This window comes from Tupaia chinensis, unplaced genomic scaffold (genome assembly GCF_000334495.1).
Source record: "Tupaia chinensis unplaced genomic scaffold, TupChi_1.0 Scaffold139113_1, whole genome shotgun sequence".
NCBI lineage: Eukaryota > Metazoa > Chordata > Mammalia > Scandentia > Tupaiidae > Tupaia > Tupaia belangeri.
In genome coordinates, this window is record NW_006199003.1 from 40,563 (window position 1) to 49,182 (window position 8,620).

Sequence of the window (8,620 nt, forward strand, 5' to 3'; positions counted from 1 at the left end):
CTAGGTCTTGGGTTCCACTCATGAGGAAAGACCTGATAGGTTTATAACTTGTCTCCTGGTGGGTGGGCATGGACTCAGAAATCAGGAAGCATGGACAGATGGCAGATTCCAAAGAACAAACTGGAGTGTAGGGCTCCACTCATGACAATAGCCTTGCTAGGACCAGAACCCAAGTTTCCCATCAGGTGGGTGAGCCTCAGGAAGCAGTAAGCATGGTGCAGTAGCCAGGCTGTGAGTTCCAATGGCAAATGTGGGGTTTGGGGCTTCTCTCACATAGCTTGTTAGAATCGGAACTCAAGTCTCCTGGCAGGCAAGCAGGGTTCAGGAAACAGGCTGCTTAACATTACTAACCATCACGAAAATGAAAACCACAATGTTGAGTCCAAGAAGACTATGAAATGGCTTGACTGTCAAGACCCAAAGTCCAGAAATTGAAATATTCACTCCAGGAACCAGCTATTTCTCCTATATTCAAGGCAAAAATCCATAACTGTCTCCCTTTCAAATATCTCAGTTTCTTGACCCTGGTTCCCATAGTCAAGATTGTGCCATGGCCCACTAGTCTCTCTTAGATGTGAGGCTCCAGTAACAAACAGGATGAAAGCCAAAACTGCCTCCCTGAATAATATCTCCAGTTCCTGTATCCTGCACCTTGGCCTGCTAGAAACTCAAAGACTCAGGGCTCCCATGGAGCCCAAAATGAAAGGCTTAAAGTAGGCAACTTTTTAAAATAAGACTTCAAAAGTGTGATCAACAACAATAAAAACAGACAAACGGGATTACATCAAACTTAAAAGCTTCTGCACAGCAAAGGGAACAATGAACAGTCCAACACATTCACATTTTGCAGGCCAACCAAGAAAATATTGGCAATTTTCATATTCAACAATGGATTAATAACTAAATATACAAGGAAGTAAAAGGAAAATGACAAAAATACTGATTTTTAAAGTGGGCAATTATTCTGACTGCCTCCCTGAATAATATCTCCAGTTCCTGTATCCTGCACCTTGGCCTGCTAGAAACTCAAAGACTCAGGGCTCCCATGGAGCCCAAAATGAAAGGCTTAAAGTAGGCAACTTTTTAAAATAAGACTTCAAAAGTGTGATCAACAACAATAAAAACAGACAAACGGGATTACATCAAACTTAAAAGCTTCTGCACAGCAAAGGGAACAATGAACAGTCCAACACATTCAAATTTTGCAGGCCAACCAAGAAAATATTGGCAATTTTCATATTCAACAATGGATTAATAACTAAATATACAAGGAAGTAAAAGGAAAATGACAAAAATACTGATTTTTAAAGTGGGCAATTATTCTGAACAGACTGTTCTTTTAAAAAATACATAAAAATGGCCAAAAAGCACATGTAAAAATGCTTAACACTACTTATTATCATGAACATGCAAACCACAATGATGTTTCACCTCATACCAGCTAGAACTGTTATTATTTAAAAGTAAAAAAAAAAAATAATTGTTGGTGAAATAATGGAGAAAGGGGAATTCTCATGCACTATTGGTGGGAAGGTAACTTAGGACTGTAATTAAAAAAATTAGAGGGTTCCAGAAAAATAGCAATGGGTGTGCAGGTATCTAAGTGAATGCACATAAGAGCATGTGAGTGTGTGTGTCTATCTGTGCAGGTATCTGGGAGCAGGTGTTTCTCTAGGTGAGGGAATCACCATGAACACAGCTGATTCCAAATTGCACAGCCCAACTCTTGGGTCAGAGTCTAGAAATTATGATGTTTGCCAAGGATGCATTTGCTGCTGCTCCCTCAAACACTCCTGCAGCCACAAGCTTGAGAATGACTAGCAGGCTGAAATGTGATTCTGATACTGAGGCCCAAAGTTCAGAAATGGGCATTCACCACTGAGGCAGTTGTTGCCTTTCAGCACAGATGCCACTGGATCCCCGAGTCTGACAGAAACTAAGTAGCCTATGGTGTGGCCTTGCCACAGAAACCCAGGGTCCAGATACTGAAATCCTCACCAGCATTCAGTGGTTACCTCCTTCCAGGGCATATCTGAAGTCATGAACCTGAGAGAGCCTGGCCCTGCTACTGGGACTCAGGATATGGTAACTAAGATAATCTCCATGGAGGCAGCTGCTGCTTTTAACCATGGGTATCTATGGAGTAGCAAACTCAATGAAGAGTAGCAGGCTTCAGGAAGGCTATACTGCTAGGATCTAAGATCTGGAAATGGAAATAGTCTCCAGAGAGGTGGTTATTATCTATCCCTGAGTGCTTCTGGAACTAAGAGCATTAGAGAGACTAGCAAGCTATGGTGTGGCCCCTGTCTGACCCAAGGATCTGGAAAACAGCTGTTATCCCACCTCCATGTGCCACTGGAGCCATAAGCCCAAAAGAGCCTGAGCAGACTTCAGCGTGACCCAGATACTGATATCAAAAGTCCAGGAATTGAGGTATTTCCCATGGAATCAGCTGCTGCTTCACTGCCACAGGCATCACTGGAACTTTGAGACTAGCTCTAAACAGATTGTGGTGGGACCAGAAGCTGGCAGTGCCCACCAGAGGCAGAAAGAGGTGGAGAGGGGTGGCTGGGGCAGCACTGGCTGTTGAGACTGGTGGGATCACAATGCCAGAACTTGAGGCTGAGACTCACTGAAAAGAATATCATAAGCACTGCCATCATTCGGGGGAAAAGATCAAGATGACCAACTAGAAATACCTACCTTAGCATCTCTCAGGAAAGAAAAGCTAATAAATGCCTCAAGAATGATCTGAGTCTCACAAAGTACAATTAAAAGATAACAGGATACTTTGGAACACAAAATTTCTACTTGGAATTATAGAGAACACTAAATACCCTACCAGTGAGGCTCCAGAGAAGCACCCCTCACACATTCTATCCAGAGTAGAAAATGCCAGAAACTTCGCTATGAATCTACGAACCCCAGTTGAAAGACTCAATAGACCTCTGGCACAACAGACACAAGAAATATTTTTTAAAAAGAAATATCTCTCCCCAAAGATCACAGTAGCTCATTACCTAAAATAGATAAGGCTAAGGAAATCATAGAGATGTCGGAGAAACAGTTCAGAATACTTATATTACTCAAGGAGATTCAAGAGAAAACAATTTATTTTAGGAGATGATAAAACCATTCTATGACATGAGGAGAAACTCTACCAAGGAGCCTGCCTACCTGTCTCGAATATATTCCAGCAGGAAAGAAACAATTTCTTAGTGTTGAGGTTTATATTTAGAATTAGCAATGATAAGAATTTAAGGATTTATACCTGCTGTTTAAAGGCAGAAGGGTACACATATGGTTCAGAAGGCACTGCTCAGGTAACTGGATTAGCACAGACATTATTCCTGAGTGAAAAACTCTCTTGGAGATGAGCACCTTTTGAAAAAATTTATTTGGGGAAAACTTACAAATTCCGTGGGACGAGTGTGAACCAAAAGGCATCTATGGTCGGTAGGCAGGGTAACCAGACATGGGGGAGGAATATAGCAGAGTTCTGTGTAAACTACAGCGGTGGCTCAAGACTATCACAAGGCAAATGTTGGGCAGTTGTCAGCGAGTTCCAGACAGAAGAAAATTTTGTGTGAGGCTGGCTCACAGGAAGCAGACTTGACTGGAAGTTATTTCTAAAGATCCAAAAGGGTGCATCTCTCCCTAATTGATTCTATGAAGCATCCATCATCCTTATCCTTAATAGATAAGGAAAGAACAAGAAAGGAAAACTATAGAACAATATCTCTGGTGAATATAGATGCAAAGATTCTCAACAAGATATTAGCAAATCATATCCAACAAATTATAAAAAAAGCTTATACATCATGATCAGGTAGGCTTTATTCCAGGAATGCAAGGTTGGTTCAACATATGCAAAACCATAAATGTAATACACCATATTAACAGAAAGAAAGATAAAAAGCCATAAGGTCATATCGCTTGATGCAGAAAAAGCATTTGATAAGATACAGTATCCCTTCATGATCAAGACTCTAAGCAAAATCAGCATAGAAGGGTCGTTTTTCAACACAATGAGAACTATCTATGAAAAACCCATAGTGAACTTCATCCTTAATGGAGAAAAGCTGAAAGTTTTCCCAATAAAAACGGGTACAAGACAAGGATCTCCACTTTCTCCACTGTTTTTTTATTATAGTACTGGAAGTCCTCACCAACACAATCAGAAAAAAGGAAAAAATAAAGGGCATTCAAATAGGAATAGAAGAGATGAAACTCTATTTACAGATGACATGATTGTATACATAGAAGACTCAATGTTTTCCATAAAAAAAATTTCTGGAAGTAATGCATGAATACAGTAAAGTTGCAGTATACAAAATCGATATACAAATATCTATAGCATTTCTATATATGAACAACAGGCAGACTGAGATAGAACTGAAAATAGTTATTCCGTTTAGCATAGCCACAAGAAGTAAAAGATACTTAGGAATAAATCTAACCAAAGAAGATAAAGATATCCACAAGGAGTACTATGAGAAGCTGAAATTAGAAATTGAAACTGACACAAAAAAATGGAAGGACATCCCATGTTCCTGGATTGGAAGAATTAATATAATCGAAATTGCAATTCTAGGGAACCAGCAGTTAGCATAATGGCTATGTTGCTGGACTCCCATGTAGTCGACCGCGGTTCGCGTCCCAGACCCGGTGGCTTAAAACTCACGCCAGGCACTTGTGCGTGCATGCCCAAGATCCCTAGAGGAGAATGGAGGAGAAGGGATTGTGGCGTGACCATCCCCCCTGGGGGTGATTTCTTGCTGTCTCTATGTCTCTCTTTGTCTGTATGGCGAGCACACGCGCTCTATAGTGAAAAACCTCTCCAAAAAAAAAAAATTGCCATTCTACCCAAATTAATCTACTTATTTAGTGAAATGCCAGTCAAAGTACCAGATACACATTCTTCACAGATTTAGAAAAGACAATCATAAAATTCATCTGAAATCATAAAATTGCTTCTCCAATTCTCTGAGGCATGATGTTAGGTGATCCATTTGCTTCTTTCCATCTTCCTCTTATGAGCACTAATTGCTATAAACATCCTTACTATGACTGCTTTTGCAGTGTCCCAAAGATTATGGAAACTCATGTCCTCATTGTCATTAGCTTCCAAGGATCTTTTGATTGCAGATTTTATTTCATCAGTAGTTGTGGAGTCATTCAGTAGTAGGTTATTTAGTTTCCATGTACTTGAGTATCTTTGAGGATTTCTCTTGAAATTAAACTCAAATTTAATTCCATCATGGTCAGAGAAGATGCTGGGAATAGTTTTTATGCCTTTGAATGTGTAGAGGCTTGCTTTGTGCCCTGTGATGTGGTCAATCTTTGAAAAGCTTCCATGTGGGGGTGAGAAAAAAGTGTATCTCGTGGTTTTTGGATGGAAAGTTCTATAGATGTTTGTTAAGTCCATTTCATTTATGATATCATTCAGACCCTTTATCTGTTTATCCATTTTTTATCTAGATGATCTTTCCTGAGGGGATAGTGGAATGTTGAGGTCTCCAACAGTTAGTGTATTGCAGTGTATCTCCCCTTTTAGATCTAACAGTCTTTCCTTCACATATTTGGGTGCTCCTGTGTTAGGTGCATAGATATTTACAATAGTTATATCTTCTTGATCTATTGATCCTTTTACTACAATATAGTGCCCTTCTTTGTCTCTTTGAACAGTTTTTGTTTTAAAGCCAGAAATTAGTATCACAACTCCAGCTCTTTTTTAGTTCCCATTTGCATGGGAAACCTTTTTCCACCCCTTCACTTTCAGTCTATGTATGTATTTATTGATGAGGTGGGTTTCCTGTAGGCAACAGATAGAGGGTCTCTGTTTTTTTATCCATTCAACCAGTCTGTGTCTCTTGATTGGAGAATTTAATTCATTCACATTCAATGTTATTATCAATGTAACTGGATCTGTCCCAACGTTTTAAGTTGGTCATTGTCACAGCAGCCTTTTATTTCTTTGTTTCTGTCTGTTAGCTCTTTAGTTTTCCTGGAACAGTACTTTCTTCAGGGTTTCTTGAAGAGCTGGTCTGGTGCTGGAAAATTCTTTCAGGTTTTGTTTGTCTGAGAAGATTTTAATCTTTTTTTTCCCATATGAAGGATAATCTTGCATGATACAACAATCTTGGTTGAAATTGTTTCTCTCTTAGCATTTTCAATACATCTTCCCATTCTTTCCTTGCTTGCATTGTTTCCGTTGAGTGGTCCGTTGTTAGCCTGATGGGATGACCTTTGTACGTCACTTGTCGTTTCTCTCTTGCCAGTTTTAGTATCATGTCTTTATCTGTAGTCTTGGATAGCCTGGCTAAATAGTGCCTTGGGGAAGATCTTCTGGGGTTGATTATAACTGGTGTCCTTTGTATTTCTTTGGTCTTGATGCTTGAGTGTCTCTCTAGACTTGGGAAATTTTCCTCCAGGATTTCATGGAATAGATTTTCCATGCTGTTAGTAGTTTCTTCACCTTCTGGGATGCCAATTATTCTGATATTTAGGCATCTAATGGAATCTAGTATTTCTCGTATATTATCCTTGTTTTGTTGTTGTTGTTGTTGTTATTTTCTCTATCTTTTTGGTGGTTCTTTCTAGATCAGAGGTTTTATCTTCTACATCAGAGATTAGATCTTCAGCATGGTCTAATTGACTTTTAATACTTTCAAGGGAGTTTTTTTTTTTATTTCCTTTATTCCAGACTTTATCTCTAATAGCTCCATCTGGTTCTTTCTCCATTTCTTCTTTCATACTTTGGAATGACTTCCTCATCTCCTGTAGTTCATTGTCTCTTTTCTGTTCCAACTCGAAGAATTTGTTCACAATAAATGTTGAAAGTGTTTGTCTGATATTTTGGTAACATCTTCCATTAGCGTGAAAGATGGAGGGGAATTACTCTGTACTTCTGATGGAGATATATTTCCTTGTTTATTCATACCTTAGGCTCTTCTTCTACTTCTAGCCATTGGAAGAAGTACTAACTTCTAAGTACCTGTTAGGAGAATGTTTCACTGGCTAGGAGTGTGTTTCCCTTTTGGTGTGAATTGATGTCTGCCGAAGTCTCTGTTTTGTTGTTTTAGTAATGTGGTCTCAAAAAAGATACTATATTCAGGTGTCTGAAGAGCAGTATCTCCTTTTCCACAGCTGGTTCCGTATAAGGGAGGAATCCATAGAACTTTATATCACTAGAAAATTTCAGATCTCTGATTCTAGACCTAGCTCATCCCTCTGGCAAGATGAAAGAAGAGGAAGACAAGGTAATATAAGGGAAAAGAAAGGAGTAGAGAGGGGAATAAAGAAAAAGTTGCCAGATGCCTTCATATGTACCAGGCAGTTACAGACAAAGGGGCAGTCTGTGGGAATGGAGGACAGTAAAGGAAAAAAAACAAAAGTGGAAAAACTTTCTACTTGCCAATGGGTCTGGGTGTATCCTGGACTGGGGGGTCTGAATGTGAGGCAGTGGGGGCCATGTTGCCCCTGCTTCTGTCCCTTGCTGCCCAGATGCCTGCAGATGTACCAGGCTGCTGGCTGCTATAGCAAAAGGGGCAGTCTATGGGGAGAGGGAGAGGAGGAAATTTTAAAAAGAATGGAGGACAGTAAAGAAGAAATAAAAATGGAGTAACTGTCTACTTGCCTATGAGACTGGGTGGATCCTGGACTGGGGGTTCTGGATGTGAGGCAGTGGGGGCAGTGTTGCCCCTGCCTCTGTTCCCTGCTGCCCAGATGCTTTCACATGTACCAGGCTGTTGGCTGCTACAGCCAATGGGGTAGTATATGGATCTGGGTGGATCCTGGACTGGGGGATCAGGATGTGAGGCAGGTGGGGGCAGTGTTGCCCCTCCCTCTGTCCCTTGCTGCCCAGATGCCTTCAGATGTGCCACGTTCCTTGCTGCTACAAAGGGGCAGTCTGTGGGGAGAGGGAGAAGATGAAATTTACAAAAGAATGGAGGACAGTACAGAAGAAAAACAATGGAGAAACTGTCTACTTGACTATGAGTCTGGTTGTGAGGCTATGGGGCCAGTGTTGCCCCTGCCTCTGCCCATTGCTCCTCAGATGTCTTCAGATGTACCAGGCTGCTGGCTGCTACTGCCAAAGTGACAGTTTATGGGTCTGGGTGGATCCTGAACTCGGGGTTCTGGATGTGAGGCTGTGGGGGCAGTTTTGCCTCTGTCTCTGTCCCTTGCCGCCCATATGTCTTCATATTTACCAGGGTGTTGGCTGCTATGGCTAAAGGGGCTGTCTGTGGGTCTCGGTGGATCCTGGACTGGGGGGTCTGGATGTGAGGCAGTGGGGGCAGTGTTGTCCCTTCCTTTGTCCTTTGCTGCCCAGATGTCTTCAGATGTACCAGGCTGTCAAAGCAATTCTATTCAAGAGTAGTAAGGTGGGCAGCATCTCACTCCTTGACCCAGAAATATTCTACAAAGTTTTGGTGATCAAAACAGCCTGGTACTCACACACAAAGAGACATGTGGACCAATGAAACATAATAGAGTCCACAGAAATAAATTCCCAAACATACAGTCAATTATTTTTGACAAGGGATACCAGTCAATCCAGTGGGAAAAGAGAAAACTTTTCCACAAATGGTGCTGGAAAAACTGGATTTCCACCTGC